Source organism: Lemur catta, chromosome 1, assembly GCF_020740605.2.
Source record: "Lemur catta isolate mLemCat1 chromosome 1, mLemCat1.pri, whole genome shotgun sequence".
Lineage (NCBI taxonomy): Eukaryota > Metazoa > Chordata > Mammalia > Primates > Lemuridae > Lemur > Lemur catta.
This window is the reverse complement of record NC_059128.1, coordinates 138536996-138563110: the sequence shown is the minus strand read 5'-3', so window position 1 is coordinate 138563110 and position 26115 is coordinate 138536996. Positions and strand designations below refer to the sequence as shown.

Here is a 26115-nt window from a genome sequence, read left to right as displayed (position 1 = left end):
GGAGCAAGGCGGCAGAGTGTCACTGAGTTCGACCTCAACTGGGAACACACATGTAAGGTGACTCAAATTGTTTTCCGCTCTGTACGTGTTCATGAATGACCAAAAAGGCACCCCAAATATTGATTTTGGAGTTACAAATAAATTTTAAGAAGTAGGCAGGATTGCAAATATGGAATTCACAAATAACAAGGATCGACTGTACTTTCCTCAATAAATATTTGCTGAATGAATAAATGACCTATAAATCTTTAAAAGGGAACTAACACCACCCTCTCTGCCAGGTTCCTCTCCAGATACTGTTCCTTTGCTTTTTCTGTCCTTCATGGGCAATCCTCCCTCTGTAAGACAGAGGAGTTGGACGCTTCATTTGCTCTTCCCCACTACTCAAATAAGTTTTTTTTTAAACCAAGAACACCATAACCCCCTTCGCTTGATCAACACACAGTTTTGAGCACCACGTCCCCTGGGATCTCACCGTATGCAACACAGACCCGGCCTCTGCCGTCGTGAAGCCTGCGGTGCCCTGGAGAAGGGGACAGACGACCCTGCCGCGCACGGTGTGTTCGCGGTGCTTCAGAAGAACGGGGCACTGCAGGAACACCCGTGAGCGGCACCTTCTTGAAGGGCTCTAGCCAACAGTTCAAGAGAGAAGGGACAGCTAAATGTTACCTCGTATCCTGTCATACCTGCCTGCGACACCACTCTTACAGAAAGGCTGGGACCACGTTCACGGGAAGCTCCCCCTACGGCCTGCCTGTTCCTAGCGTCACGTTTGCCCCACTGCCACCAGCGCTTGTACGGTCTGCCCCCCAGGGACCACCACTGTGCTTTTCATCATTATCATCATCATCATCACCGCCAGAGCCCAGGCCCTCAACAAACACGTGCTGAAGCCACGAAGAAGCGAACCAGTAAGACATCAAAGATGAAGTTTTCAGGTTTGTCTCTTTCGGTTTTGTTTCGGGGCGATGACGGTGGTGTTGGGCCAGGGGGATGGGCGGGGGACAGAAGGAAGAGAGCACGTGAGCAGAGAAGACTGCGGTGGCAAAGGCCAGACACGGAAATTCAAGAGCATTAACCGAACCGCGAGAAAGTCAGTACGGCTGCACTGGAGGGTTAAGTGTGTGCCTGCAGAATGGTACAACAGGCGAGGCAGCCCTGGACGGGCCAACCCGGGGTCCTCCGAGTCAGAGACTCTGAAACGTCAATGTGTACACAAGCCGCCCAGGGACCCCACTGAAGAGATTCAGGAGGTCTTGGGTGGGCAGGATATGAAATTCTGCATTTCAATGTCCCAGTGACATCAGTGCTGCTGGTCTGACCGGCACCCCCCTGAGACTCTGAGCAGCAGGGCTATGTCATGCTTAAAATAAAATTTTTCGGCTGTGATAAAAACATTTGGACTTCATACTGAGGGCCATGGGCTCCCATCACTTTTCAGCTCGATTCATGCCATCCCTCTAGCCCTGGCCCTCTCCAAATGCATCCTTCTAGAAAGCACCCATAACACAACGTTCCTAAACCCAAAGTCAGATGTCATGACAGAACTCTAGGTCTGGTTGAGCCACGGTATCCTTAGATTCCTCCAGTGATCTGAACGACACTCTCAATGCTTATGCTCAGATGCAGCCAGAATACTCTGAAGCTACCAGAAGGCCACAGACTCCTCCAGGCTCCGCCCCCCCCCACCCCGACCTTCCCCCCTCTGCACCCTTCAAAGGTCAGCCTGGGGGGCTTTGCCCTCACTGAGAAGTCTAAGAGGTTCCTCCAGCATAAGGAAAATAATTTTTATCTTAATGTCACTGGTTGGAACTGCTACTTTCTCATCTGCCTCTCTCATTAAATTCTGTGATTCTGTCCCCAACTCCCAGCCCAGCAAAGGGCAGGCAGGAAATGTCTGTGAAAGCTCTGCTGTATAAAGGAGATGAACGAGTGAGACTTCCACCAAGCTCCATCCTTGTCACACTCATTGTCTCAGGTATTAAAAGACCAATCTTTTTAGCAAAGAAGAAACAATTAAAGATATTAGGTGGCTTCAAAGAATTTACATTTTTAAAAAAGGGGGTGGGTTTTCTGCTGCGAAAAAAGACAAAGAATCGCTGTTTCAAATACTGTTGATAAACTCCTAGGCCAGAAATCCCAACCATGTTTTACTATTTTTTTTTATAACTATTAACTTTGCACTATTGTCCTTCAAGCAGGGCTGACTCTCCTATGAGAATATGCAAGAACCAATCTAAATTAATTCTTCACATATAATTTTATATGTATATCTCTATCAAATACCTCATATCACTTCCACTTTACTAGTTTAGCTCAACCATCATGTAATTAAATCTTGAAATTATAACTTCATCTGACAAGTAATTTGTCTTTCAAAAATTGACGGTGACTATTGATTGCATCGAAGATATTTTCTAAATGCATGATGCCCTCTCCTCTGACATTTGCCTTCTATTATTTTATTAAGGATTCGAGTAGTTCAGTAACTGTCACGTTAACTTTTCATAAGCATTATTTTCCCATTCCTTTATTATTATAACCTTTACTCTGCAATACTATATAGAAGTGTCATATTTTCCCCTTCTCTGGAGACTAGCAATTCACGAATTTCTTTAGCCTATGTTCTGTTATTTAAGGATGTACATTTGAAGTTCCTCTACTTTACTTGACTGTATAATCATTTGCACTAGCACGATAACCATCAACAGCTTCTTCACAATGGCAAGCCTCTTCTTAACGCTCACTTGTTAAACGTCCATCGTCTCTATACTTCGTTTTGGTTGTCGATGGACTTTTTGTCTTGAACATGAATCTTCATGGTACCAAAATGTTTACAAAAAGGTGTAAGAATTCATTCATTCACGACAAACATCTATTAAGTGCCTACTATGTGCTGGGCATTCTTCTCATTCTTAGCAGTAAATAATCCTCAAGGATCTTACATTCTGGTGAGCAAAGGACAAAGAATAAACACGAGGACAGGCTAGGTCATGAGCAAATTAGTGCTATGAAGAAAACAGAAGGGTTAGAGGCTGCTGGAAATTGAAGAAATGCTATGGTATGACTGAAGCACTTCAAAAACATTCAAAAGCTCATTATCCATTTCTCCAGTTTCACATTAATTCCTTACCATAGAGCCGTGTACACACTGGCTATTAATAAAGCCATTTGGCACCAATTGGTTGTTCCAAGGCAGCAACAAGACTTCATGGTTCTGAAATATATGGTTGTGTGTCTGTATTACCTTCAAAACAGATCTTTCATAGCTAATCCAATCCATTCATTCTTCTCCTTAAGCAAAGAGTACTGTCCAAGTAAATAAGCTCTGACAGTTTATAATAAGCCAATTAAGTCTGTACTCACTAACATTTATTGAGCATTTACTATGGGTCATGTATGTGCTAAGGATCATAATGCATTAACTGATCAAATCCTCAGAACAAGGCTACAAAATAGGTTCCATTATTATTCCCATTCTATAGGTAGGGAGAGACTTGGTATTACAGGGATAAAGGTATCCTGGAGAAAGCAATCTGTTAATAACTGGTAGAGACAAAATCCAAGCCTCACTCATCAAACCACAGAAAACATACTTCTAAACCAGTAAGCATGAAATCCTAGAATACCAAGAACAAAAAGAAAGTGACTCGGACCTATGTGCACCTTTCTCACCAACATCCACCCCCGTCACTGCATGGCTGGAGTGCAGTACAAGCACCTTAGCTGACCCTACACAGAAAGTCAGAGCTGAAAGGAGTGAGATCACCTGTTAGCCAATGACACATCCCATGCCTAGATCTTTGTAATCATCCTTCACAGGTGAAAAGACCATGAAAAAATTTAAAATGACACAAGTTCCCTTTAGCTAAGACTAGTAAACAAATGAGGCATTTAATGTCATCATAATCTTATTGGGGGGGTTAGGGAAAGGAGCGGGGACCTTATTGAATGTGTGTGCACATAAAAGCAAATGCTAATACTTCATATGTATGTCAGCAGGAACACTTATTTGGATTAACAGAAATGTGTCAGATACTGTCACACAGTGTGTCACTACAGTCGTGTGCAATAATCTATCTTTTCACCAAAAGAGTCTTTTCAGTCAAATGCTTAGTCTATTTAAGAGAACATGCGAAGCACTCAGTAAGGGCTAACTCTCTCTTACCAACATCCCTCTGCTATTTAACCTCAATGAAACGTGGAAAAGCCAAGTCAGTCCTTAAGATCCCCCCACCCCAACTTCACACTTGTATATACCCTCTTTGAGTTATGCACGTGGTTCTAAATCTTCACTAGTCATTAAAATGGTCTGGAAATGTCTGTAAAATGCTGGTTCCAGGGCTCCCCTTCCATAAATACTGAAAATTTGGTCTAGGATGGGGCCCAAGCTTTACTTTTACAAGCTCATTCGGTGATTCTAATTTGCACCCCAGACTGGGAAACACTGGTCTACAATGGGGAGGACTGCATAGCAGCCCCAAGGGATCTTGTTAAAAATACAGATTCTGGTTTTGTAGGTGTCAGGTATGGCCTGAGATTCTGCATTGATAACACACCCCTAGGTGATGTCATCACTGGCCCCCATGGGCTATTTAAATTCAGTTCTTCAGTGGCCCTTGAATGGAGGGCTCAGCAGCTCCATGGGGTTAGTGGCTACCATATTGTGCAAAACCACCTCTCGAAAATTTTTAAACCATTAAAAAATTGTATAAAAGTATAATTAACTTATAATTTTATTTTTTAAATTTTTATTTATTTATTTTTAAGAGACAATGTCTCACTATGTTGCCCAGGCTGGACTCAATGCTTCAGCCTTCAAAGTAGCTGGGACTACAGGCACACATCACCATGCCCAGCTATAATGATGCCTATAAAGCACTTAGCCTAATGCACAATCTAGTAAATATGCTATAGATATTAGTTAAGAATAATCTTTTTAAAAAATTTTTTTAGAGATGGGGTCTTGTTATGTTGCCCAGGCTGAATTCAAAATCCTCAAAATCCTGGGGTCCCAACGATTCTCCTACCTCAGCCTCCTGAGCAGCTCGGATTACAGACACACACAACGGCATCCCACTATTATTAACTTGTAATCGCTCAGAAAGGAAAAGATCTGAAGCAGTTCCACTACTTCTAACTGTAATTTGAAAAAGTTATGTAAAGAGAACAGTTTTTCTATGTATCAAACACAGGGCAAAATAACTTGTATTTTCTAACATCTTGTTGAACTTTTTATAAAATATCTTTATGTTTATGTTTGTACCTTCTGGGAATTATAATACATGTCCAGGAATCCCCAAGGAAGTAAACATTTACATAAGCTTTTTTTATTAAAATGCTATCTTTGGAAGTTACCCGTTGTGACAATTCAAATCCTACTGCAACTTTGTATACAAAACAGGAAATTCCAATAATCATCAAGGAAAATAATATTCCTCTAATTTAGCATTTTAAGAAAACCAAACAAATGCTTGACTGCTCTTTAATTGAGAAGATAAAGCACTTTAACATTGATAAAACATTTCTAATAATCACGTAGCACTTTCACAACTCTAGAAAGCCAAGAACTTTATCCATAAGTCTGCTCATCTGACAACCAAGCAAACAAAATTCAACCCAACAGTGGTTTCCTAGGCAACAAGCACAGATAAGGCCACTGGGGGGGAAAAATTGAAAACAAGAAAAAGCATCGCAGCATTTCCAGTAGGCTTAAGAAATGCATTTTAATTGTCAAAATGTCACAGACAACAATATTGAAAATCATTTCATTGGAAACGACTCAAAGCAGAATGCCATTTTCATTACAGCAAACGAGGTGTGGGGAAAATAGAAAAATTAGATTCTCTTCCTTTGCTCTGAATTAAATAGGGATGGTAATCAATCTTATTTGATTTTGCAAAATACATCTGCTTTAGTACAGATTTCTAATATGCCTCCTTCGTTTCCTCTGCAAATATGATCATGCAGTGATTCAACATAAAAAGAAGAGAACCGCCCAGGATGACGGGACAGCATCAGGTAAAGCGTGTCCCTGGCCATCGTCTGGTACAAAGACGAGCTCATACCTGCTTAGGTAGCAATTCAAATGGCAAACCACACATTTCGCAACTCAGATTCAAACAGAACACAGTTGTGTATATTCACACTCAGCTCTGGTTTCCTCATCTGTGACAAAATGGGCTTCAATTCCCTCTTTTAAAAACCTTCCTGGCTGTAACAGCTTTTGATTTTTAGAAATAAAGTATAGAAGGGCTGTTTTGTCTAGAAACACTGCATACAAGATAAATACTATATTCTAAGCCATCTTAAAACTTTTCCCTTATAGGACCCTCAACTTTGACAGTTAACCTTTAGAAAATAATTTTCGAAATGTCCAACTGCATGGCTATTAAATGTCTGAATTTTGTACTTGTTTTTATAACCAGGCTGGCATTTGCTCTTACATCGGTGTCAGGAATACTTACGTGGATTAACAGATATGTGTTGGATGCCCTTAATCTATATTTTCGCACAATATGTCACTACTGTCTTGTGAAGCAGTCTATATTTTCATCCAAAGAATCTTTTCAGTCAAATGCTTAGTCCATTTAGGAACTTAGGTTGAATTGATTAAGCAATTCAGTCAAAACTACCAATTTAGTAGCTACAGGCAAATATCACTAAAGTGTTTTTCTGATAATTCACCTCTCAATGAGTAGTAAATAAGAGAATGAATTGCAAAATGGATATCCCAAGAAAGGAAATGTCCACCAATTTTTTCTTTCTACATTGTATATTCAACAAAGCAAGATTAATGCGTTATAATCCATTTTTCAGAGCAAATCACCTGCCATTGAACTTCACTAGATCAATGTTAATGCCTTAGTGAATCAGCTGCACTCCTGAAGTGGCCTTGAGTATCTATGTAGTTGCTCTTGTGTATGTCTTCCTCTGACACATACTTATTCTCACATAAAAGCTAGTATAATGCAAGACATGCAAGATCTAAGAGAATAAATGGATAATTCATACCAAAGTGAATTCCAAGGAACAGCAGCAAATACGTTGCCTGGTCCTACTGTCTTCAATCATTCAAAGCTTGACACAGGATTTCTAGAACTGGCTCATACCACTGAATGAGAGCAGATTATTAAATTTTCAGAAATTGAGAGTTGACTGTTAAAGTCATTATTAAAAATCAAATTATATAAACTTCCAACTAAAGAAATTATATTAAAACAAAGATAATACTCTGAACTCTTCACTTTCTAATTATTCACATTTTATTATTATCTATGCACACTGCATTGACTGCACCTGTACAGTGGAAATATCACATAATGGTGTGTGCCTACTACACATCTCTTCCCAACTCTGCGTTCAGAGACATCACCTTGGTACCTTGAAACTGGCCAGGATGTGCATATTTACACCATGGGAATAGGCAAAACCTACAAAACGAGGTTGTTGTGGTTTTCAGAGAGCCAGCTATTAAATATTTACCAGCACACCAGTGGAGCTACAGAACCCAAACTCCCTACGTGACCAGCGGATCCAGAGAACCCAGACAAACTCCCTACTCTCCTGCAGTCACCAAAAAGACGAGGCACTGTGGGACTAGGAAGCAAGCCCGTGAAATCAGGCAAGACCTACCAGAGAAACTGACCTGAGCAGAATCCTGAGGGATAAGTCAAGCGTGGCCAGGTGGGCAAGTCATGGAGGACAGACAAAAAGTTTTAGCAGGCAAGGGGGAAACAGGATGTTTAGGGTTAAGCAGGACAGAATCTCAGTCAAGAAAATTCAAAGAGGCCCAGGGTTATGGGGCAGAGAGAGAGAAGGCTGAAAAGACAGACATTTCTTGCAAACGTTAACAAAACACATTCATTTTCTTAACTACATTAAAAACAACAATGGGAAGCTACTAAAGGTTTTTAAGCACTAGGGTAGAAGGAAGAGACATGTGAATTATTAAATAACCATGCTTGATTCAACCAGAGAATGCACCAAAGGGTTGCCTAAGAGAAGATGCAGAGAGTGACCAGAAGCGAGGCCCATTGACTCCAAACTTTCCTGATAATAAAGCACCACTAGCAAAAACTTTCTGAGCATGCTGCAGTATTTTTATCTATCGTTTAAATGCATGCTCAATGCTACTAATATAAACATTATTAAACATATACTAGGAATGAGAAATTTTAAAATGCGAGATAATAAAATACATATATACGTAAACTTCTGATACCCCTTTTTCCACATTCGGTGGTCCTACACCCCAAGGTCAGAGACCGCTGACACAGCCAACTTTGGGAGCAGTAGGATGCACAGGACTTGGTGAGTGTTGCACAGAGCTGAAGCCAGACCCCATTTCTCAGGAGAGAGTCAACTTTGCAAAGACACACCACACACCAGGAAAAACCTCTTCGAAACTTGGTGACCCGGCTATGACTAAATTCCCTCACACTTTGCCTGCTAAACACATCACCATGGTCTGGCAAAATTTCCTGGTACTCACTTTCACCAGGGACTAATATAAAATGTTAAGCTCATTATTTGAGATATCATTTCTTCCTCACTATTTGTACTCAATAACAAAAACAAATAACAAACAAAGCAAAATAAAAAAAAACCCACAACAGCTCAAAATGAGCAGAGCCATAGCTCTGTGTTCTGGCATCCTACCGGAGCCAAGCAGAACTGCCCATCAATGCTCCTGACACCTGCCAAATTATTGCCCTCATCCAAGGCACAGTCACAGCTACCTAAGAAGTTCAAGAAGTTTAGTAGAGTTCAAATAAAGGGAAATTGGAGCTGGTATGGAGAACTCATGTTTCTCCGTACTCTCGGGAAGATTCATCTCCCAAATAATCAAGGGTAGATTCGCTATATTTTCAGACATCGTTTTGAAAACAAATTAGAGCCCAGGACACTCTTGGTTTTAACTTACATTTAAGCGTACGTGAAATAAAACCAATGGATCGAAATAGTGGTCTCTGAATACCCTTCCCCATTTAAAAGGGACAAGACTACTTGGAGAAATGATTAAATCCAGGTACAGGGACGTACTAGATGAGCACGGACCACACTGTCACAGCAGAATGCACGGACGCTATCACTAAGCCCACAGGAGCTGACTGAGAGGTCCCTCCGCTACAAATGTGGGGCAGGTTGAGCATCCACAGCATAATCATGCAATAGGTAGAAACAACTATGTTAATGTTTCTAAATTTGTAATGATACATTTTGAAAACGAAAGAAACTAAACCAGGATTATGTAGGCCTGGAAAACCAGTGTATTATTCTGAAAACTGATAAAGACAGATGGGATTAAGAATTTGCTTTTTTTTCCTTACAAACTGTGCCTCAGAGGAGCAAAGTAGTTGACAAGGGAAAGTTTCTCTTTATAGAAATGTCCCAGCTAATAAATAAAAGAATTAGAACATGTAGCAAACAAAATAGACCCAGGCAGTAATTACCAATGGCTGCTCACAAAATGATGAACAACCACACTTTATGCATTTGTGGATGCAACCACACAACACTACCTAGAGACATTATTGTCCAAATTAAAATCAGAATCATATCAAGATTTTACATCTAGCTACCAGTTTATACAAAACAGAGAATATAAGAATATGGTAGATAGCACAGGGATGGATTCAGCACAATCCAGACATGGGGAAACCACAGGAAAAACAAACCCAATTTTAATGAATAAACTGAAACACACACCGAGATGAACAGGGAAGGGAGAGCAACCAATAGACTAAAATAGACTTAAGAGACATATCAAATGCAACGTGTGTAGTTTGCTTAAGATTCTGATCTAAAAAAGCTAAACAGAAAATCACATTTACAAAACAATCAGAAATTTTCATAATAATATATAGCATTAAGTGCTGTCTTTTGTTAAACAGTATTTGGGATATATAAAAAAAAAAGTTTCATGTTTTGGAAATGTGTACTAAAACATTTTTGTAAGAAATGACATGAGGTCTTGGATTTGCTTCAAATCATCCAATTTGGAAGAGTTTGTGGGAGTACAGCCAAAGTTAGATTGGCCATAAATTGATAATTGTTAGAGCTGTTAGGAGGGTATAGGGTTTCATCATACTACTCTTCAGTTTTGCATATGTTTAAAATTTTCTCTAATAAAAAACATAATAAAATACAAATATCCATCAACGTAGAAAATTTTAAAGACAAGTGAAAAATACGTAACGTGATACTGAATACAGCTGGCCCTCCATATCTGTGGGTTCCGCATCCCTAAATTCAACTAACCACAGATTGAGAATACTCAAAAAAATAAAAACAATGCAACAGTAAAACACAAATCAAAGAACAACACAGTATAACAACTACCTATGTAGCATTTACGTTGTATTAGGAATTATAAGTAAACCAGAGATGATGTGAAGTATAGGGCTGCATATATGTAGGTTATATGCAAATTACCATGCTATTTTCTATTAGTAAAATCCAAGGATTTTACTATCTGCAGGAGGTCCTGGGCTGTATGAGGTTCCCCCATCCCCCTGCCAATTAGGGTTCAAATTTAAAAAAAGGAAAGCTGACTCCAGTCACATGTTCACCATAATGGTTTCTACAATATTTTCTGGGCTACAGGTGAGTAAGTCTCTTTAGAACAGGCTGTGTTGACTTTATACAACATTCGTTCAGAAAAGGTTCAGTTTTACTGAAAACATTTGCTAAACCAAACCTCCTAAAATGCTGTTTCTCACAAGTTAAATGAGCTAAGATGCAACGTGAAATTTAACAACATGATTAGGGGGTCCAGATGTGGCCTGAACCCCATTTACTTAAATGCACTTTGACTTTGAAAAGTAACAAATACTGTTACAGTCTGATTTCTTCCTTTTTTAAGAACGATTAAGCACATTTGAGCATAATCAAGTTACGGATATAAACCAGTTGCATCTGACCCACATGTACTTAGATCTTTTTGAAAAATAATTCAAGGGGCAATAAAACAGTATAAAGCAATGGTGAAGAAATGTGAAAAAATACTTATTTTGATGCCCTTGAGTATATTACTAGAAGATGTTCAAAAAGATAAAACTTACTAATAAGATTAGTAGATATGAAAGCAGAAAGAATCAAAATATTTAATTGTGAGTAACATAAAAACTAGAAGCTTGAAACCACCCCCAAGAATTGACAGCAAATTCTAAAAGGCAGTCAGATGTAGACACAGAGAATTCCCAATTTATTAGCTTCACCTGATTAATAATTCTCTTCAAAGTCTGTCTTCTGGGGAAGGAGGGCACATGTGCGGTATGTGGGGATTTCTAAACTCAGGGACACGGTTTACAAAAATAAATCAAGAAAATAATCCACAGAATATGACATTTCATTTATTTAGAGACATTAATCACAGAAAAAAATAACCTGTCCCATGAGTTTTATATATAAATGTTATTTTCGTGTCAACATGACATTTATGTCATTCTTTATTCTTGTTGTGGATATTTGAAGTACAAAGGACTATATCAATACTCCATTTTCAGCCAATAAATAAGGATGATAACTTAGGTGTGAATATACAAAAAAAAGAAGGCAAGAAATCACTGCAATTCACACACACCCCTATCTTTTCTAGACACTTTTAGAACCCCACAGTGTGAACAGCCCTGATGTCTGCATAGACAGCACACACACACATAGACATCGGCAACACCAATGATGCTGAAACATCATTTGCTACGGAGGCGTCAAGAGACACAGCCAGGAAATTCCTGAGAATAAAATGATGCCCCCCCCCCAGTGGTTACTCAATTTGTTTACTTCAAAATATGTTTTTTTTTTTCCCCAATCTAAGTATATATTCTTTCTTAAAGTTGGTAAGGGATAACAACCACAGCTACAAAACTAAACCAAACCTTCTCTGAAGCAAGGAAGCCTTGCCTTGTTCCGAGATCTGAACAAAACTGTAGTGATTCAGTTCTGCCTTGATAATAATAAAAGTAAATGACGAGGGATGACAGAAGTCTAAAGCAAAGAGTGGTCACTTTAGATGTGTTTTTAAGTAGCGATATCTTCTAAGAATCTCGACAATCTATGATGATACAGTATCACACTGGTCAGTAATCAAACTCTATCCAGCCAAGGATACAGATGTAAAAAGTTATTTGTAAGGTTCCCACATCAATATACATACAGTCTTGGAGGATGTGTAAAAATTGAAATATATAAAAATTGTGCCCAGTGGAAAATATTATAAAACATTCCTTCGTTGTAAAAAACATTCCTACTAAAGGAATTTGGTAAATAAAACCAAAAGATCAAGTATATCTTTGAACGTGGAACTACTGAAATTTTATATTTAATACACATGAACACTTTTTTTTTTATCACACTGCATTATATCTAGAACCTGAACTGAATATTCTGTCTGTCTCTCTAAACTAGCTCTCCCCAAGGCCATTCCTGATCCCACTGCCAGTCACAGGGGACCAAGAAGAAAGGGGAGCACAGACCTCCCTCAGTGTGTGGGGGGCACTGGTTCCAGGGCCTCCCACAGATACCTAACATCTGCAGGTGCTCACATTCCGGATACAAAATGGCACAGTATTTGCATATAACCAATGCACACCCCTCCTGCATACTTTAAATCATCTCCAGATTACTTGTAATACCTAATATAAATGCTATTCAAATAGTTGTTATACTGTAATAAATAGCTACAAAATAAGGAAGAGTATAGGACACACATACAAGACTAGAAAAAGGGTGCTATACCTTAAGAAAATTTTAATTCTCTAAAAGATTGGTAAATACCCAAGAATCCACTTCATCACCAAAAATAAAACAAAAAACCTAAGCTCCAGTAATAGCAAAAAGGCCTCTAGGTCGATGTGTTCGTGAAGACTCATTATCATCTTAAAAGCCTCACTTCACAACATAATTAATAGAAATATAAAATAGCTCAAGAATTGGAACTGATATAGAAGTTTACAAATGAAAGTTACATCCAATTCTTAACTATGTTAGTGCCAAGTCACAATACAGTAACGTACATTCCAATAACGTAAGTAACAATAACATAACTTATGTTACAGAAAGTAAAATAAATCACAAAGCAGGGAAGAGAGAGCTTGAACAATAAGAGAGTACTTGTGAAAGAATGAAACTGCTCAATATGTCCAGTATTTACAATTTGTATAAAATTTTTCTAATCAAAATTTCATACCTATGAAAATCCATAATTATTTAAAAATCTTCTTAAATTACGCAAAAGAGCTAAGTATCAAGCAACTCTGTTACCATAGATTATTTTAGTCAAGCAAACAATTTCAAAACAATGGCTAGAGTTTCACTTATATAAATATTGCCCTATTTGGCTCACTTCAATAAAAAAAATGGTCTTGAAAAAATACTAAGAGGTGGTTTGCCCTTCACTACTCATTACTTTCCTTCCCAGTGCACTTAAATCAAAATGATCAGTGCATGAATGTTGGTGGGTCATTCATTCTCGCCTGATGAGATCCTATGATCATGGAAGACAATGCACATATAAAGCAAGAGAAGTGGTATTTTTGTCAAGCTAGTCTAAATTATTAGAACATGTGTATAACGTGGGCCCCCACCAAAGATGTCACATCCTAATCCCTTCACAGATGTAAGGTAAAGATCTTGACATGAAGATATTATCCTGATGCTAAGGAATGTATGTTGTTTTCTCCAGTATTCACGCAGTGAAATTCTAACTCCCAAGGCGATGATATTAGGACATAGGGCCTTTGGGGGAGGCTTCACCCTCATAACAGAGATTAGTGTCCTTATTTTAAAAAGGCCCAATGGAGCTTGTTTGCTCCTTCTACCATGTAAGGATGCAGCAAGAAGGCTCTATCTATGAGAAAGCAAGCCTTCCCCAGACACAGAAACTGAGACCATCATGACCTTGCACTTCCCAGCCTCTAGAACCATGAGAATTAAGTTTCTGTTGTTTATAAAGTTACCAGCCTGAAGTATTTTCTTACAGCAGCCTGAAAGGCCTAAGAAACTCGGCCCATTGGATGATCCCAGTGTCTTCATCCATTCAGGACAAAGTAACCACAGCCTTTTTTTTTTTTTTTTTGAAACAGGGTCTCACTCTATTGCCCAAGCTAGAATGCAGTGGCTCAATCACAGCTCATTGTAACTTCAAACTCCTGGGCTCAAAACCATTCTCCTGAGCATCTGGGAGTACAGGTGCCTGGCTAACTTTTAGATTTTTTTTTTTTTTTTTGCAGAGACCAGGTCTCGCTGTGTTGCTCAGGCTGGTCTTGAGCTCCTGGCCTCAAGCGATCCTCCTGCCTTGACCTCCCAAAGTGCTAGGATTAGAGGCGTGAGCCACCATGCCCAGCCCCATGTGAGTCCCTAAAAAAAGAGAACAGTAGAAGGGAAGAGCCAGAGAGAGAAGAAAATGGGTCCAAGAGATGTGAGATTGCTAATTGCAGAGACAAAAAAAAAGGAGGTTCACAAGCCAAGGAACGCAGGTGGGCTCCAGAATCCAGAAAAGGCAAGAAATTGCATTCTCCCCTAGAGCCCCCGGATAGGAACACAGCCCTCTGACACCTGCACTCCTGCCCAGTAAGATCCACACTGGACTCAGACTTAAAATCAATTTGTGTTGCTCTAAGTGACTAACTTTGTGGTAGTTTGTTATAGCAGCAACAGCTACATGCATAAACACACACAGAATTACAGACACACTGCTCTTCAAAACTGGGGCAGATAAACTATACATTTACTTTGATTATGTGAATTTCCTAATTTTGAAGAGAAGCGGTAGCAAATCCTGGACAAAAGCGTGAAACAAGGACAGCAGAGCCGGTAACTTTTCGGGATGAAGCACAGACAGCCCCACATCCAGATCCCTGCCCATGTGCCCCTCCCTGTCCTCCTCGTGCGGATGCGTGATCCTCCCAAGCCTTAATCATCCATATTCAGAATTCACTGCAGTTTTGTTTTGTGATTTTTTTTGATACAACCCTGTCCTCGTTTCTGTCTCCCATTCCCAACTCCCTTACTCTGGTTACATAAAAAAAGACTAATATCAAGTAAGAGTAGATACTCATAGGCTACTCACGCAAACTGATCACCAGCTCATTTTTCTTGTTCTAAGTCCTAAGTCTGTAGGCTATAACATCTCTGTCAAGCACTAGAATATTCTTTTCCAATTCATTAACACAAATTCTGTATTTAAAATAAATACTTTTCACACTGATTTAAATAACAAATTAACCAATGGATCAGTGATGACTCAAATTGACATTTTAATTAAATGTGATGATAGGTTCAATAACCTAGCAGTACTCTGAAATGCCCTTTGGTTACTGTTTTTTCCCTATTACAGTTGGACTGAGGCTTCCCTAATAATCCAAGTGTAATTTTCCATCTTTAATGTTTTACCATTAAACATTTATATTACATGATTTATCTTTTAAAAAATGATTTTTCTGAAATTATATGCTTCCTCTAAAATCCTTCCACACATAAACTTCGCTAAATATGAGCTATGTGTACATATATATCTCTACGTGCACACACATTTTATAATATTAATATTTTTTAAATTATCGCTAAGGTGCTACTACAAATGGACAAGAAAAAAAACATTGTGTGTATTGTGGTAGAAATACAGTCGCAGCACAGGCAACAGGCTGTTCTGTTTGCTGTATTTACCCTTTACTGTAAAAATAAGTTGAAAAATAATGTATAGTGGCTGTCTAATCCCTGGAACAGATAAAAAATTTAGGGTACAAAAAACTTTGTGACTTTTAGAGAGAACATACATAGAAAGGCAGTCCACGTAGGGAATACACAGTGTGACAACACTTAAAGAACAAGCAAGGTCGATGGTTTGGATTTATGAGACCAAGAGGGAGAAATAGTAGTGAAGACCATAATCCTCCATTTATGGAGTTATGAAAATTCATGATTTTTGTAGGTGCTTTCAAATGTCAATTTGAGAAAAATATTTAAAGGAAGCATCCAATTGAAGACACGGAAAAATCTTAAAGACCTTCATTTCTGAGAATGTACCATCACCAATTGTTTTAGGGCACATATACTCACGTGCACATCCACAGTCACAAGCCACACTGTGCACACACACTGTAGGCTCCTGGATTCTTTGAGAAAAATTATTCACCGATAGGTAGGCAATGAATTGATAATGTTCATAAATTCATAACTGACAAATCAATGTAAATGAACTGAGTAAATACAGCATAACACAATGAATTATGGAACTGATTTAGAAGGGTTTTTTTTTTTTTCGCCTTTAAGAAGTAAACTTCACAGAGAATACTAGCTGTCCACTGCACAGAAGAGTCAGAGAAGATTGAAATATCAGAGGCAGGCTTATCAACATCTCACTGCCTTTTGGGTAGCCTCCTCTCAGTTCTTCACTATTTGGGAGTGAGGCCATGATCCTGAGACAGGAGGGACATCCACAGCTGGGGACAGGAGCCAGACAAGGGCAAACAGAATTGGGAACACAAAGCCATTTCTGACACTAAAAGCAATGGAAAAATAAATAAGCAAACGTATTCTCAAGAAGTAAACAAGAGATTTATATCACGTGCAGCGGAGAAGAAAGGATTTCATCTGCTAGGCTTTCACGCTGACAAAGCAATCCCCGAGATGGGTCTCTCTCTGACATGCGCTAATAGAAAAAAGAATCCAAATACCTGGTTGAAATGGAAGATGAAAATGAAAAAGAAATCTTGTTTATTCACCAATGTATTATATTATACAATCTAATGCTGTCTATTGAAAACAAACACTTGGATGCAATTATTTTCTCTACGTAACACACTTATTGCCATCTGGAAATGGGCTTTCTTGCTTTGATTTAAATTAGACTTTATTAACAGATGCATAGCTATATTGCCTTTACAAATTTTCAGGTGTAACTTATTTCTGCATTTGATAAACAGATAATATAACTGAGCAAATAAGGTGTATTCCCATATAAAGGCAAGAGTCCAAGGCAAGACCTGAGCCAAGTAAAATAGTCCAAGACACAAAGAAATGACAAGGGAAGTCACTGGGCAGTGGGGAAATCTTGGGGTAGAATATATGTTAGTAAAACTGCTTTTCTGTAAGATTGACTTTAGCATGTTTTGAGTAACGTAAAGAGCTTGGTGCACAAGGAGTCCAACCGTACACCATCTGGGTCTAATCTCAAAGGCAAATTCTGCTGAAATCTGTGACTCACCTTGCGCTGAAGTGCCACATACCGAGGATGTGGTGATGGCCCATGGGCACCACTGTGAACCCCCAAGGACACCGCTTTCTAGACGAATACCAGGGCACTGTCCAGGGTGCCATCTGCTAACAATAGGCCAATGTCTACACCTGATTACATGGGGCAGAAAAACTCTACAAAATCTTCTCCGGCCAATGGACTGCCAATCACTATTATTAAGCATAAAGTATTTTATTATACATGTGTGAAGGTTTTTAAAAAATGTAAGTGCTTCACATAAACACAATAAAACCTAAGGGCCAAATGTTTATTCTACTTGGAGAGAACTCAGAAATACCAATGCCAAGTAGGCATGGAAAGATGCTTTGGCCCCAAGACAGGTGTCAGGAAATGCCGCAGTTAAACCAACAAAGGGATCTGGAGGTACAGTAAATGTTCGTGCATTTCTGGTCATAACTTTGCCTGTGCTGAACAGGAGGGCCTGAGCTGCAGTTATTCCACACACACACAATATGTCATTATTTTACATTACTGAGCTTCAGTTTCCAAATGGTTTTTAAAAATAGGGGAGGTGGCCTGGGCAGCTTCCTAAGGAACTGTTACATTCAACAAAGTTATGAAAATCTTTTGCAAATGTCCCTTGTTCGATGTATCAATGGCCCCAATGGGGAAAAGCCATGCATATGTCTCAGTTTTCACATGCTCAATGGGAAAAAAAGGATTCCCGGGTAAAGTAAGCAGATATAAATGACACAGTACATTGAGAAGACTATAATGTTACTTTGGAGTGTTCCAATGCAAAGACCACAGATGAAATGTTTCAGCCCAATGAAGCAAGTGATCGCTTATATTTTATTAGTGTGTTTTAAAGCCTGAATATTACTTATGATGTGATGTGGGGAAAATATATCTTGTTCATTTTTTTATGGGTGAAAAAATGTGAAAAAGGCAAGCTTAAAATAATTGTGTAACCAAAAATCACCCTATGTTGATGGCTGGCTGTTTAATTGGAAATCTGAAGGCGAAAAGATACTTCTTTGTGATCTCAAATAAGTGAAAAAGAAGATTTTTATTTATGGTATTTACATGTAGTCCTCTGGAACAAACAACTTGGTTCACAGACAGTACGCCCGCTGCTGAACTGCTGTCGCCTGACAGCCTGTCTTCTCTGCCAAATTGCTCATTAGGTTTGGCAATTTTCACCTGCGCCTCCAGTTTATATTTCAGCAGGGAATAAACATCAGTCTGCTTTTATCCTCTTCTGCAGCGCGCTTCCAACACCCTCTTCGCAGCACAGTGCCCACCCCCATCTGCAGACCTGCACACACACCTTCCATACATACCATTATGTTTAAAATGTCAACTCAGCTGCTAGCTATAGAAGCTAACTTAGCTTAAATAAAGCCAAAATACGAGAGAGAATATGCAAAACAAGCCTCATCTTACAATATGAAGTGGGCTGACCAATAATTAACCTAGTATTTTAACTCAAAAAAAAAAGAACACATAAACCATGTGAACTGAATTTTTCTTCATGCTCATTTCAGAGGGTATTTCTGAGTGGGGCACAGGTGATGAGAGCAGAGGACTCCTCTTCCAACTGGCTCTAACCCATCCAACCTTTGTTATTGGTATGAAAGGAGAATTACTTCGATTTGTAAACAAACAATAGCGGTAACGTGGCAACCAGAACAAAGGGGTAAGTGAGAGTGCTACTCAGCTCTCTACCTCATTCCACTTGATGCCTGCCAATGAGCACTGTGACATTCAGAGGCAGATCAATATTAAGGAAAGAAAGAAAATACAAAAAGATACTTTTATGGGCAAAAAGCACCAAAGATATAAAACAAAATGTCTGAAACCCCATAAAACAACTTCTGATGGAATACTGTTTTTCATTTTGCAGAAGTAAAATATTCACCATCAACCCTGCAATTAGCTAGAAAATTACAATAATTATAGCAATTTTGTATCCCATCTCCAATCCAATTAATAGATATATGACCTTGTCAACATGTAATAATCAGATTGCATCTACAACAAAACTGGATGGGTTTTATATGCTGAATAGAACTTGCACAGTAAGAAGGTAATTATTTGAAATACTGAGAATACCATTTGTATGCCATGCTCCACTTCACAAGTTAAAAGGAAATACAATAGGAATATTATTTCTATTTTCAATATGTATTTAAATCAGATCCAGAAAATAGTATTCTAGTAAGAGTTAACATTAAGAGGCTGTATCTCTAAACCAAAGATCTTGGACCTTCTAAGAAAGACAAATTCAGTCTGTATATCACTGGGTAAAAAAAAAATGAAGACATCAAGAAGGGAAAGGAATGCAAACTTATGACATAATCTCTCTGTAACAATCAATTATGGGTTTATCTTTAAGTTCTAAAAGTTAGGAAGTTAAGTAAAATCTAAATTAGTTAAGTAACACTCTAGGAAAAAAAAAATTTCCAAGGATTGGATAAAAAGTTAACAAAATTAACATAACTTAGGAAAGGTTAAAAGTGATAAAAGACTTAAAAAGATAGTAAAAAGAAAATGTAATAAATCACATTTTCTTTCCCAAAATTTTTAGAGCAGTGTTATTTGCAGAAATGTTATTAATACTATCACTGGGGCATATGCCATTTCCAAAGGAAATCTAATTCTTCATTCAATCTGCACCTTCTACGAGACATTGAAAAGCCTAAATTCTGGGATCAAAAGGAATCCTGCCATGACTCTAAAGCTAGGCTACACACAAGTGTCTGAATTCTATAAAAATTCCTTGAGAATTATAAAAAGAAAAAAAAACAGTAAAAATAAATCACTAGATTTGGACTCAATGATATGCATATGAACTGTATGTCCCTGAACACTTTGGGTCTAAGCCTGATTTATTATTTCAAATAGAGAGAGTTACATATGTATCACAGAAGTGGTTCCAATGTGACACAATATGAAAGTACTCAACTGCATCTACGGAAGTGGCCAGCAGTACCCTAGTCAAGAGTACACATCTTAGTTACTTGGGTTTGAAAACATCTCAACCCTTTAAACACCCATATGAAGCAGGTCTGCACTCAAGGGACATCATTATCACCACCACCATTCCACAACCTTCTGATAATCTATGCTTATCATGTCGCTCTAGTATGTCTTTAAACATTATCTCATTGCCATTCACAACAATCCTGAGGTAGCTCACTCAGAGATGATGGAATTGAGGCTGAGAGAGATGACAAACCTTGTCCAGTGTTCATGATGTGACTCTCTTGCCTGTGCTCTTTCTGAACCATAAACGCTCTATACTATTGTCATAGAAAGAGTATCCAAACAGTAAGCTCAGGTTTAAAAGCATGAAGTAGCATATAGTCCCACTCCACTTATCAAAATCTAGGTAGAAAAAAACCCCAACATTTATGTAGAATATTTGGCATCCAGTTTTGCTTAGCTCGCAAATGCACATGGCTGGAGGATGCAAAGAACTGCAATAGCCCACGCCGACAGCTTTCAATCAGAGCAGTTCCACAGCCCTCCCACTGTTCCCATTCTAAAGCTTTCCTGCTTCTCTGCCTGCCTGGGAGCCTCTGCCGAACGCAAGTGATGGTCGCTGGCCCCCCCGTCATAGCAAGTCTGAATAAATAGCCTTTGCTGCTTCTCACTTGGATGGCCTTCCTTTATTTTCACATGAAAACAAAAGCAAAACTTGTTGCGTATTTGTGTATTCGTGCTATCTCGATCAATTATACGTTAACAGATATAATGATGACAGTAGTATATTTAAATTTTATAGAAAATTAAAAGAGTTACATTTTTAATATAGTTTCTTTGTCGCAGAAAAATATGAAAAAATGACCTATGGAAGATATTCAAGCCTAAAAGATACTGCGTTAAAATTCTGAGCTATATGGAATAGGGGGATAAAAGTTCAAGGAGAAAAAGTAAGTATACTTTCAAAGAATTAAAAAGAAGTGTCTTAAGGGTGTGTGTGTTTCCTAGAAATAAAAAAAAAAACGCCTTTATTGAGGATAATTTTGAACACAGACAGTATATGGCATCCATATGTAACCCATTCCCTAACTACCCCAGCCTGTATTACTTTGAAGCTAGTTCCAGATACATGTTAACACTAAATAGTTCAGTATGAATTATTAAAAGATAAAGGTTCGTTAAAAAATAATTTCAATAACATTATCGCACCTAAATAATAATTCCTTAATATTGAATACCCAATTAGTGTTCAACTCATCAGCACATAAATGTCATTGTTTTAAGCTTCATTTAAATCAGGATTTACATAAGATCCACACATTATGGTTGGATTTTATGTATCTCAAAAGTCTCTACTGAAGTCTTAATTCCCTCTCCATCTCTCTTCCATCCCACGATTGATTTTATGGAAGAACGTGGGTCATTTGTCTTATACAGTTTCCCACCGTCTTGACTTGGCTGACTGCATCCCCTGTGGTGTTAACATGCTTCTTAGCGCTCTGTAGTTCTTGTAAATTGGCAGTTGGATTTAGATGTTTGATCAGATTCATGGTTAATTTCTTTTGTCGCGGCAACCTCTTAGGAGGTGTCGTGTTCTTCCATCAGGAAGCATACGACATGGGTGTCTCTCCTTCATTCATTATTTTTATTTTAGGTTAGCAGTGGCTGATAACTGTCTTAGTTCATTTTGTGCTGTAGCAGAATACGTGAGACTGGGTAATTTATGAAGAATGGGAATGTATGCTTTCATAGTTCTGGAGGCTGGGATGTTCAAGATCAAGATGCTGGCACCTGGTCTCTCACTGAGTCCTCACACAGAGGAAGGCAGAAGAGAAAGAGAAGATGAACGTGGTGTCCTCACAGGGCAGAAGAGTGGAAAAGAGCGAACCTGCTCCCTCCCGCCCCTTTTGTCACTCCATCAATCCATTCGTGAGGCAGAGCCTTTATGACCTAAACACCTTCCATCCCACACTGCTGCCCTGGGGGTTAGATTTCTAGCACAGTAATTCTGGGTTGGGGGACACAATGAGACCATAGCAATGAACAATACCTAAGTCCACTATTTCATCAGGAGTTGCAAAACAGTAATATTATAATTCTATTAACATTATTAATCTTCATTTATTACCTGGGATACTTATTAAAAAAGTAACTTTACTCTCATCTACCATTCGGTTATCCAGCAATACCACTCATATAGAAAACACAGAATAGATGACTCATTCTTTCCTTCCTTCAACAGGTTTCCAATAATAAATTGGTTCACTCACATCCTTTACCTGGCTCAGTGGCTTATTTACCTGCTATGATTATCAACTCATGTGTTTATTGCTATTACTATCCTCACTTATGTTCCAGTTGTCCCCCTGTTGGCCAATGGGAACATCGTGTTAGCGCCTAGGCCCACCAACACAAACCTGTAACCTTTCATGGTGCCCTGGTTTGCTAATACGACATGATGATCCAAGGTCATCTATGTCCTGTCCAGATCTGAATTCAAGCATTTCTCCAAGGAACTCTCTCTCTTTTAATGGGAGACGCTATTTACAGAGCACAGTTTGGATGTGAGAAATTTGAGTTACCGTGTTGTTCACTGATCCTAAGCTGTTTCCAGTGAACACATACAGGACTGTTCCTTCCACTTTTTTTTTTTTAAAGAAATAAAACATACCATGAATTTGTTATGACATCTCCTATCCAAATTGAGAACTATAAAATTTTTGTATGTTCTCCACTAACATACATTTGTGTCCCTTTTCGTTTATGCTAAGAATCCTGGCTCCTAAATGACAATGAGAATGCCAGAATTGGAATATTAAAATTCCTCATTTCCTTCACCCCATAACATGCACCTAAAAATCTAAGATTAATACCACCAACAAAAACAGTTGCAGGGTTCTTGTTTGCTTGGGAGTTATTTTTTTTCCCCCCTTAGGCTATATCTACCTTGGTTGAACAAATTACTGTGTTGTAAAGGTTACTTAAAACAGCTACCCTTGGTATGCTGGGGCCACCAACTACATATATATTTATATTTAGCTATCTCATATTCAATTTTTATTTTAATAATTATTTGTTAATGTTTTATTATGAATAGTACCATTATGTATTTAAAACATTAAAAATTAAAATCGGATTGTTTTATAATTATGGAAAATATAATAAGGTTCTGACATCAAACATACGAAACAAGATAGTGTAAGTCTAGCTCCTACTCCGCTTCCTTCATCCTATTCTTTTTCCCACAGGTATTTCTTATGGTTATGTGATTTTATTTTCTTTCTTTAACATAAGAAGCTTTTACATAAATAATCTCTCACTGTGTGGTTTCTTTGCCATTTCTTTAAAATTTTTAGGAAAGTTTATATTTTTGTTCTAATAATTATACTAATATTTTGTGTGATACTACTCACAAAGTCCACCCTTTCTTCATTATTGTCCATTAGTTACCTACTGCGAATGATATCTTCATTAGCTAGTAATCACAATCTTGTCCCTTTAGTTTAAGGGTGGTATTCAGGACATTCTTCAATATACTGGACTCAGGAAAATTTCTCTCTGAAGTTTCAGGTAACTGCTATTATGACCATAAAAACAATGATTGATTCAAGTTCACGGTTTCTAACCTTGGCACTAGTGACATCCAGGCTGGTAAGTTCTTGACTGCGGGGGACTGTCCCGTCTTGCAGGATGTTTAACCCTGTATTTGGCCTCTGTGAGATACCAGGACCAATCTCCCACACACACATCTACCAGTCGTGATAACCAAAAATACATACAGACATTGTCAAATGTCCCTTGGGGGAAACCGATTTAACTAAATCAGAGTTCTCTGTATGTAACTAACAAAAAAGCTCAAGGCCAACTTAATGGCAGCGTGTAAGAACACACAAAAAGACCTCAAAGTGAGAATTCTGTGTATTAAACCCAGCCGGGCTTTATCTTAATAGCTAAACTGAATATCCATGTTACAACTGAAAAAAAGAATTATACTCTTTCTCACCTTCCACCAAATTCTTTACAGAACAAAGGGAGTAAGTGAATTCACTCACTGGAAAACAGAGGAAAGTTATAACTTTCTTCAAGGCACAAATGAGGAGATTATTTATCTGAAAGTGTTTATTAGCCATGCCCCTAATTAGAATTATTTCTCAATGGATCAAAGTGCCACATATTGTTAGCTTCTCTATTTTCAGATCTGTAAATAATGAAGACCACGAATCCTAGCTCCTTGACAACAAGGGTGTGATGCCCGGCCAGCAGACAGACTCATGTTCTATGTGTGACTGTCATTAATACAGCATGAAACAGCATTTTAATGGCTAGATGGCTCGTGTGTGATGGTAATTTTTACATAGTCACGAATGTTGTACATAGTAGATGCATAACATGTACTTACCCAACGCCTGCCAAGGCCTCAAAATCTAAACAACCTCAGCGTATAAAAATCAAAGCAAGAAAACAAGATTTGCATATTCTCCCACTGGTGGCTGCAAGACAACACATATGCTTCAAATGTAACTTCTTTTTCTCAATAAAAACAAGATAAAAGATATTTTGAGTGGAAAACAGCATTTAAATTTTAACACATAAGGGCCGGCCAAATGTGGGTGGCTGTGTGTTGGAGATTTTGTTGAGTCCAGAGAGACAAAAGATAAAAAGGGATGGACAGCATGCCATTCGAATTCTTCTCACATCCACACAGGATTTACCTTTTCTCCAACATTTCTTACCGTGCAGTCAATTATAGGTGCTTCTTGCTTTAGAAGACACACAAATACAAAAGCACAACACAGTAACACAACACAAAGTTTTATATTTAAATACATACATACCTTAAGGTGTAATTAATTCACATAAAAACACTGTTTTCCAAACTCTAGGTACCTCAATACTTGTACTATTAGTTAATTAAAATTTTCTCAAATTTAGGCAATCTATGTTGTGTACATAGGCTCACTCCAAGCAGATATCCATTAAGTCATGGGTTTAATGAGCTAGTATATAATAAAAGAGAATAGGCTAACTTATGTGCCACCTACACATCACCTTGTATACCATGTACTATAGTTGCCCTACATCTTGAAAAACACTGTCCAAAGTAAATCAAATATCATATATTAAAACACTATTGATATATCCTTGGAGTAAAGAAATATTACTTCCACAAACATTAATGTAAAATACATTTGCTTGTATATATGTGTACAACCAAACCTAAATATCCTACATATAAGGAAATGTTCAACTAAAACAACATATAGCAGCCATTCCACTCCAAGGTTCCCAGGAAATATTTTTCATTGTATCTGGGTCTCATCTCATCCAGATGATAGGGGGCAATTGTAGGAGGTGGTTAGGACCGGTCTTCACCAGAACAGAATCCTCTAGGGCTGTGGTCCCCAACCCCAAGGCTGTGGACTGGTACCACTCTGTAGCCTATTGGGGACCAGGCTGCAGAGCTCCACACCCCCTGCCCCGTCCCATCCATGGGAAAATTGTCTTCCATGAAACTTTTGGGGGGAGGGGGTACACAGCAGGAGATGAGTAAAGCTTCGTCTGTATTTACAGCCACTCCCCATCACTGGCATCACTGCCTGAGCTCCACCCCGCCCCAGCCCCACTCCATCTGGAAAAATTGACTTCCATGAAACTAGGGCCCTGGTGCCAAAAAGGTTGGAGACCATTGCTCTAGGGCTTTACTTACACATCCCATCTTGCACTATTCCTTCTAAATTCTCTACACATCTATACAGCATACTTTTCCTGTAGGCTCTGATGGACCAGATGTGTTAATTTTTAAATATTCTTTCCTTGTTCTCCTTATATATACATTTAGAGCAGAAGTGGTTTATAAACATCTAGAAGCAAATTGCGAAAATGCCATAGATTGTTACCAATGCAAAAAAAAAATGAGAGGATACATT

At 38.4% G+C, this 26115-nt stretch overlaps 1 protein-coding gene across 17 annotated transcripts in view; it reads right to left on the bottom strand.

Annotated features, from left to right (window-relative positions):
- Positions 1–26115, bottom strand: part of PARD3 (par-3 family cell polarity regulator) — a 568085-nt gene that overhangs the window by 325376 nt on the left and 216594 nt on the right. The window lies entirely within an intron of this gene.